Source organism: Juglans microcarpa x Juglans regia, chromosome 6D (assembly GCF_004785595.1).
Source record: "Juglans microcarpa x Juglans regia isolate MS1-56 chromosome 6D, Jm3101_v1.0, whole genome shotgun sequence".
Lineage (NCBI taxonomy): Eukaryota > Viridiplantae > Streptophyta > Magnoliopsida > Fagales > Juglandaceae > Juglans > Juglans microcarpa x Juglans regia.
In genome coordinates this window covers 32,843,210-32,852,501 of record NC_054604.1, presented here as the reverse complement: position 1 = coordinate 32,852,501, position 9,292 = coordinate 32,843,210, and positions in this window count along the sequence as shown.

The window sequence follows — 9,292 nt, the reverse complement described above, 5'->3', positions numbered from 1 at the left end:
CATTGGACCAAGAAAATTTTGATTTGAATTTGATCCAACCCAAAGCCTAAATAAAACCTTATCTATACCCTTAATTGATGCCCACTAGGTTAGCCCCATTTTTGGCCTACCAAAAAGCACCACCAAGCTAAGCTTCTTGAGGAAGTTTCTCCCCTTTCCCAAAGCCAAGGATATGGCTGACACACCACTCATTTGCTAGCCTCCAATAGTCACTTCAGGATAATAAAAATGGTTACACAAATCCTAGCCATCCACTTGGCCAATCTGCAACTAGAGATTGTAGTTGTGCAGCCCCTTTCTCCCCTCCTTTCAACTGCCACCCTCCCATCCTAGGGTCACTCGACCACCCTCATGTCAGCCTCTCTCTCTCTCTCTCTCTCTCTCTCTCTATATATATATATATATATATATATCAAACGCCCCATGCATTTTCATTGCACACTTAGCATTTTTCCATCACTTTCCTAGAGAGAAACTGAGAGAGCTCTTGAGGTAGTTTTTCCCTTGCATTTTCAGCCCTTTGTAAGTCAATTTCTGTGACACAATCTTCATGTATTTTATTCTATTTTGAGTCTAGTTTATTTATGTATATGTTGGAAAAAATTTCATGGAGCTTTGGTTGGGGAAATTCTGGTTGGATGATGCAAAGGTCACAGTTCTAATGTTTATGTGAAACTTTGAAAGCTTTGTGACGTTTTTGGTAAAATCTTGGGTAGATATTGCTATGGTGAAGTGTTAACATGTTAATATGAAAGTTAGGTTTGGATTCATAACATGTTAATATTTTTATAAAAGATTTTTCTATGATTTTAAATGTTAGAAACTGGATAACTCAAAATTGTTTCTATTTTGGTGAAGTTGTGATTTTTGGTTATGGAAACTTGATCTAATGGCTTTGATTTTTACATATGTTGTTCTTGAGGCTTTGATCTATGTGTTAAGAGTTTATTTTTGGAGAAGATTGGTTTAGATCTTTGATGGAGTGATTTTATACATGCAAGATCAATTTGTGTAAAACTCAATCTAGAGGCTCTCGTGTATGAGTAGTTGTTTGGATGAACTTTTTGTCATGTCATGCTAGGTTTAATTCTTAGATTAAGTTAGAACTTGAATATGAGGTATATGCTTATATTCGGGAATGGAATGGAACATAAACTGCGGGAATGGAATAAAAGGGTCTTTGGAAGAGTTGATGGGGTTATTCGGGAGTTGGAGGAAAGGATTGAGATTCTTGAGTGGGTGTTACAATCAAATTTCTCTGGGGAGGTGGAAGAGGAATATTTAGTGGCTAAGGTAGAGCTTGAGATTTGGGTCAAGAGGGAAGATATTCGGTTGGCGCAATAGGCAAAGATCAAGTGGGTTTAGAAGGGGATCAAAATTCAAAGTTCTTTCATGCGGTTATCGTGCAAAGGCGGAAGAGCGCTTGTGTGAAAGAAATGAGGCTTTCAGATGGCCTAGTCCTAGATTCCCCAAAAAGTGTGCATGAGGAATCGGTGAGATATTTTGAGAATTTCCTCTCTCAGGAGGAAATGGGTGAATTGCCAAACCTTGATTACTTGTTCCCTCAACCTTTAGCAGATGCAGATATATGGGATTTGCTGCTAGACCCAAAGGAAGAAAAGTTAAAAATGGGATTATCATCCATTGATGTGGACATCAACCCAGGGCCTGATGGCTTTGGGTCTGCTTTTTACTTGGCTTGCTGGAATTGTGTGAAGGATGACATTATGGTTGTTGTGAAGGAATTTTTTCAAGGTATGGAGTTTCCTAGATTTTTCACCACATCGTTTATTGTGCTTATTCCTAAGGTGAAAAATCCGCATAGCTTTGATAAGTTCTGACCTATAAGTCTTTGCAACGTTATTTATAAGGTGTTTTCTAAACTCCTAGTTAATCGACTGGCTAGGTTGATTGGAAGTATTATTTCGCCTGAACAATGGGCCTTTGTGAACATTTTGCTTGCACAAGAGATGACGGGTTTATTACACAGGAAGGTTAGGGGGTAATATCATGCTAAAAATTGACATGAGTAAGTCGTATGATATAGTAGATTGGAGATTTCTAGATCATGTGTTATGAACTCTTGGATTCCTGGTTTCTTTTCGGAAGTTGATTGATAATTGTGTCTCTAGAGTATGGTTCTCAATCATGATGAATGGCACTTATCGAGATTTTTTTAAGTCCAAACGAGGGCTCCAACAGGGGGATCCATTGTCGCCATATCTATTTATTCTTATGGAAGAGGTTTTCTCAAGATTGTTTAAACATAAGGCTATTGGAGACGGGTGTTCAACCTTTTTCTCACCCCGTGAATGCCACAAGAATCAATCATCTATTGTATGCAGATGATGTGGTAGTCTTTGCAAATGGTAGTAGGAGGTTGGTTAGGTGTGTGATGGGTGTTCTTAAAGATTATGAATGCTAGTCAAGGCAAAGAGTGAATTATGATAAGTTTGAGATTTTTTTCTCTAAACATTTGCCAGGAAGTAGAGCTCGGGAGATATTGGTGGAAACTAGTTTCTCTGAGGGGATGTTCCCTTTTATGTATTTGGGGGGGGGGGGGGGGGGGGGCGATAGTGGATGGTCAGTTAAAAATTAGGCATTTCATACCTTCGCTAGAGAGAGTAGAAAAGAAGTTATCGGGTTGGAAGAGTAGACAATTGTCTCAGGAGGGAAGATTGGTTATGTTGAGGCATGTTCTTACGACTTTACCGCTTCATTTACTTTCGGTTTAGCAGGTGCTTAAAGCTGTAATTACAAATCTTAATGGTCTATTTGCAAAAAAATTCTGGGGGGAGCAAGATGGCAGAAGCAAGAGGCATTGGAGAGCATGGAACAAGTTGTGTTTGCCAATAGAGGAAGGGGTATTGGGGTGAGAAATCTAGAAGAGGTACAAAGATCTTTGGTTCTAAAATTTGGATGGAACTTGTTGACCATGGAGACTCTTTGGACAAATTTTTTTAAAGCTAAATATGTTAAACTAGGGCATGTTTCATTGTCTTTTGATGAAAATAAGGGGTCTAGGTTTTGGAAAAGGATAGTGGAGGGACCTCCTATTCTTTTGCAAAATTCTAAATGGAAGGTTCGTGTTGGAAATATGTCTTTGTGGTTTGATAAATTCATGAATCAAGGGTCGTTGTGTGAAGAGACTGCATTGGTGGATAATCCGAGCCTTACAATTAGAGAAATGGTTGTAAATGATAGATGGGATGTTGAGAGACTTGAGTTGATGGTGGGTGCACAGAGATCAAGTGAGATTATGTTACAAATGGGAATTTTAATAAAGAGTTTTGCTACACAACCTCCATCACACTCCACACTCCACATTTTTTTAAATTTTTAATTTTTTTAATATTTTTTTTAATATTTTTTTAAGTTTATTCTTTTTAAATTATTTCAAATTTTCTATTCATTATTCATGTAATAAATATTTGATAAAAGAAAAAAAATAATAAAAATTAAAAAAAATGTGGAGTGTGAGGAGGTTGTGAAGATTTATTCTTTAATAAATGAGAAGGATGTCTTGATTTGGCTCCCAAGCAAGGGAATTTTCGGTAGAATCGGCATGGGAGGTCCTACGGATCAAGATGCCCATATTTGATTGGGCTAGTTGGATTTGGCATAGTCTCCTTCCGAAAAAATGTCTATTGTTATGTGGAAAGCATCATTTGGGTGCCTAAGTGTGGGTGAGCGAGTTCGTCGGCTGGGAATTACTATTGTTTCTCGGTGCAATTGTTGTGAGGAGAGGCATGAGGAAGATTTGGAACATGTACTTGGAAATGGTGAGTTTGTACGGGAAATCTGGAAGAAAGTGTCGACTGAGGTGGGTGTTCCTTTCTTGGCACAACAAACTTGGAGGGATAAATCAATTGTGATTTTCTAGAGCGTCCATAAATTCTCAGGTTGGTACTCGTTGGGTTTAATTCCTGTAGTGGTTACATGGAGAGTATGGCAAAGGCACTGTGTTGCGCGCATGGAAGGCAAATGTGAATATGTCCAGCAGGTTTGGAAATCAATAGCCAAGGTGAAGAGGCTATCGGTTGGTGATCTGCAGGTTCTGACTAGGTTGGGGATAAAACATGTGGAGCTACGGCCCCATAAAGCTAAGTGTTAAATGGATGAAGCCTATGGTTGGAAGATGGAAGTTGAACTTAGATGGCAGCTCCTTTGGGAATCCAGGACCTGGTGGGGAAGGTGGAATTTTTCAGAATCATGAAGGGAGGTTTGTATTTGCTTTTTCAAGATTATTTGGTTCTTGTACTAATAATGAAGCGGAGCTTCAGGCAGTTGTAGAGGGAATAAAAATCTGCCGTCAGTTGGGTTATTCTTTCATTGATATTGAATGTGATTCTTTGATTATGGTTTCTTGGTTGATGAATAAAGTTTTTTCAATGTGGTATTTATGGGATTTCTGGGATCAGGTATTGACCTTGTTGGATGGTCTTGACTTCTCTATTAAGCATATATTTAGGGAAGGGAATAAAGTGGCTGATGAGTTGGCAAGGGTGGGTGCGTTGGGGGAGGAGTTGCTGTTTTTAGAGTCTGCAGAATTACCATGTGTGGTGAAAGGGCTATACAGGTTAGACTTAATGGATACGGCATATGTAAGACATAGTTATGATTGGTTAGTTAGAGCTGGGATTATTTGTTTTTAGGGGGTGTTTTTTGCGTTTTCTATTCTTTGATAGATTCTTGAGTGGGCTAGTTCCATTTGTTACGGTTTTCCTCCTTTATAAGTGAGGGTTTCTTATTAAGGTGGGGAGGGATCACTTTTGGACATGTGATCCTGACTATTGAAAGAGAGAGAGAGAGAGAGGTATATGCTTATATTTCTTGATGATTTGTTGCATGAAAATTAAGGATCTAGTGATTTTGTTCCAAGTCCAAAGCATGTTATATAAGGTTTTGAGGTTTTCATGCAAACCGATTGTGTAGGTTGTATTTTTATGATTTTGGTTGTTTAATCAAGCATGCTATCACTTAGGTTTGAATGATGAACATGTTAAGAGAGTATTTATGGACTTTCGGAGTCCTTGAAGTTGATTTAGAATGTGTTAGACTAAGAACATCAAGAGTATATTATATTTGACCTAAAGTTGGTGTTTTGGCACTTTTGTTGATATAGTGAGTTTATGATTCTTGTGAAATGTGAATGTTGATATTTTAGCATGATTTTAGAACCTAGGATGTAATTTTTGGGTGTTGCAAAAACCGGTTTAAGCATGTTAGTTGATTGTTGGACAAATTGCAACAAAAATCATATTTTTGCCTATAAACATGAATCGGCCAAGGAGTGTTCCTCCTAGTTGTGCTGTGTTTTATATTTTTCTGATTTGATGTGGTTTTAGGACAAGATTTACATTAGGATTGTAAATTTTGGTAAGATTTGGAGTTAGTATGTAAAATCCTTATTTTAGAGGCAAAATTGTAATTACCTATAACTATAGGTGTAACTTTCCAATTTTAGCCATACGCCATTAATTTTTATGTTTCTAAATATTCAGTGAGATATTCTAACCTTAGAAATATCTCATTTCAGTTCACAACTTTTACGCTCCTTGTTCGTAATGTTAATCATTATAAGTTAACCTCTAACTTACTCAGTTTATTTCTATATGTACGGTGGTAAGACTATTACTATTTTATTCTTGTCACTTATGATTATTATAAATTGTTATAATATTAATATACTATGCCGTGTCATTTATTACAATTCATGCTTATCGTTTACATGCTATGATATGTCACGCAATCTGTCACATGTTCATTTTGTTACATGTTATGTCATATCACTTACATAGAGTATTTTTTTTTTTTTTTAAGAGATGAAAGTCACATGTACAAGAGTGACCCCCTCCCAATTTTATTATATGCCCTCACTTGTGGCAAAGGAATACCGTGGGAACAAATAAAATAACTTGACCACACAAAACACCAATAGCCTAAAACGAAACCAGAACATAAACAAACCACTAGAAAAATTATGGCCTAAAACTATTCAGACCTACTTTGTCAATCCGAACAATACCCCTCAATAACCTTGGCAAATTTCGATCACCTACATAGGAAATGGACCTCCCTTCCTCACCTTGTCTTGCAAGAAAATCCGTCACTTGGTTCCCTTCTCGAAACTGATGACTCACCATGAAATTAACACCATGTAGCTCCTTGAGTAAATCGTCCCAAAAGTCCCACAAATACCATATCGAACATCAGCCCATGATGAGCCAATCCACCACCAATTTAGAGTCACTCTCAATAATCATGTTGAACAAATTAAGCGATTTACACAAAACAACATCTTCTCTAATGGCTCTTACCACCGTACATACAGAAAAAGCCCCCAGGACCCTACCGAAACCATCCCTTATCACTCCCCTACCTCCACTGCTCCCTGGGTTCCAATGCAACTCCCATCACAGTTTAATTTAACCCAGCCAATAGAGGGTCTTGGCCCCAAGTGCAAGGATGGGGAGTTTTCCTGGTGGAACATTTTTGTCCACACTGGAGTGTCTAAACTAGTTGTTGAATTTCCTGGGTTGACAAACTATCATCAACAGGCTTCGAATGTGACCTAAGTAACTAGTTACCAGAGCAAAGTCAGGCACCCAACGTTGGTGATGCCAACTACATGTTTATCAGTTTCAAATTAGTTCAGTTATCATGATGTACTCACAGCTGCCATAGATGCTTGGAATGTGATGCAGTACCGGCAGGAGCACACAAATCAAGGGTACCTGTGTAGCATCCACAGTTTCAAGTTTAATCAACCATGTATATGTTGAACAGGTCTCATGTTCATGTCACGATCATGTCAAGTTATGTCATGTTCAGTTCAATCAGGTCACGCTATGTCCATGTACAATCACGTTATTTTCTCAACTCAAGCACATGTCATGTTATTTGCAAAGTCATGTCCCACATGTTCATGTCCATATCATGATGTATCCATGCCATTTTATTGTCATGCATACATATGTATACTGTTGGAAGCTTAGTAGCTTACTTGTCAAGATTTAAAAAAAAAATCTCACTTGGTATCCCAATTACGATTCCCCACGAAATAGTAGACAATGTGTCAGGATCTCAAGAACCCACGCACGACATACTAGACTAGGTTGAATAGTCCAAAGCACGACAATGAGAAACTGATAACTTACGTTATCTGCTTTTTGGATATGATTTTAGATATCATAGATGAGTTGTGTGAGTGTCTCATCAATTTAGTGCAGTAGTTTTATTCTCAAGTCTGTAATTATGGAGCCACGTCTCCAGTATTAATTTTATTACAGACATGTAGGACAACTGTTGTAACCCTTTTGGATATCAATTTATTATGTGATTTATGAGATATGTTTATATTCTTGGGCTATAGTACTTCTGGTACAATGTGTATTGCTTAAAGAAGAAAATAACTTATCCGCTGCAAATATTGCTTACTCTTAGATGCATGCTAGGTGCACTACAACTTTAACTGTCATGATCGGGAGTATGTAACCTTGTGATGAGGTTGAAGCAAACCATGACTGTGGTTGTTTATAAGTACAAAATGTTCACATGTACATTCGCACATTATCATTTACATCCACACGTAAGGAAGTTGAGAAGACACACATTTGAATGCAATCTAAGTTACACTTGAACATTACGTTCTAATATGACCAACATCCGAATGTGAAATCTCATTTCCACCAAAACAAACATATCGAACTAATGCTCCTCCGTTTAACGCCACCGTAAAGCCATCAAAACTGGTCTCCATCAAATCAAAGAGGTTAGTGCCTCTCTCCTTTGTAATTTTAATGTGGGGAGTTAGTTTTTATGTGAGTTTCGGTGTTAACAAAAATCCATTTCGTGCCAGAATGGTTTTGCCATTTTCTAGCCACGGTGTCTGAAAAATGGAAAACCAACTCCATAAGAAGGGTATCCGCTATGTACTCTTCATTCCTAAGGCTTCCATCCGTCCATTACTGCCGCGAAACACGAGACTTGTAGATGGCTGAGTTGACACAGCCATTTTCGAGTTTCTAAGTTTTCACACGTGAATATGAAATCTCAACAATCATATAACGTGCGAACGATAAGATAATATGTTCGTACTATACCCAAATCCCATGACAAAGTTCGAACATTATGTCATGCATTTGAACTAAATCCAAACATTCGAATGCACGTCCGTGCAGTCCAAAATATGTGTTAGGTTCGAATGATATAGCTTCTAACGCTTGCACAATACATCTTAATAATGCAAACTTTCTCAGATATAATTCAAGCTTTTAACTTATCATTCATATGTTAACTCCGTAGTTCACACGTATTGTTTGAAATTTGAATGTTAGTTAATACGTTCACATGATTTTAACTAGTGTGAACGTACTTATCCTAGTTCGAACAACCATTTGAACATTTCTCTTTTTAACCAATTACTTTAGATATAGTTCATAAAATTATATAATGACAAAGGTATTGATGGATTTATTTATGTTTTTTTTACAGGATATATTTATAATGACTCAACAATTCACAACTTAGAAACATAGTAGGGAAGGAATCATGGACCCTACTAGGATCTGGATCGGAATAGTTATGAGAGAATGCAATATCAAAATTGAAGAGTTTGACTCTAATACTTGGGAGGGTAGGACTTTGTGGTCCATCTTTGTAGCCAAAAAGTGGACCAGCATATGCCCGCCTGCAAGGGGAAGATATACCCAAGATGGTCTTGCAATTCTACATCCAAATGCGGGACATGCCACAGTCCAAAGATACTCACACCATATATGTGGGAGTTGTTGAGTTCAAGGTATTGGCAGATGTCTTTGCCTAGCTACTAGGGAGAATATACCCAAGATGTCTTTGTGAATGCTGTTGAATTGAAAGGAACTAATTGGTTCAATATTTCATTGTAATTGGTGAAATTTGAGAGCCCATGGGTTGTGAGATCATTTTTTAACTATGTGGAATGGTTATGCAACCTTTCCACTAGGGAGAATAATTATCGTTCGAACGGTTGTGAACTTTTCCCGCCATAATAAATTACTTTCACGCCAAGATTTTACTCTTTGAATGTATTTTTTTACATTTGAATGAAAAAAAAACTTTTTGAGACGATTTAATTCTTCAGAAAAAATATTGTTCGAACGATTTTGTAAAGTTATCAATTTTTTGAGAGGAAATTTAAATTTCGTCCTAAAAAATGACTTTTAGGGACGAACAAAAAATAATTTCTTCCCAAAAGCTCAAAATTGTTATAGTGTATATAGGATCCTCATGTTGGGGAATTATGCTTCAG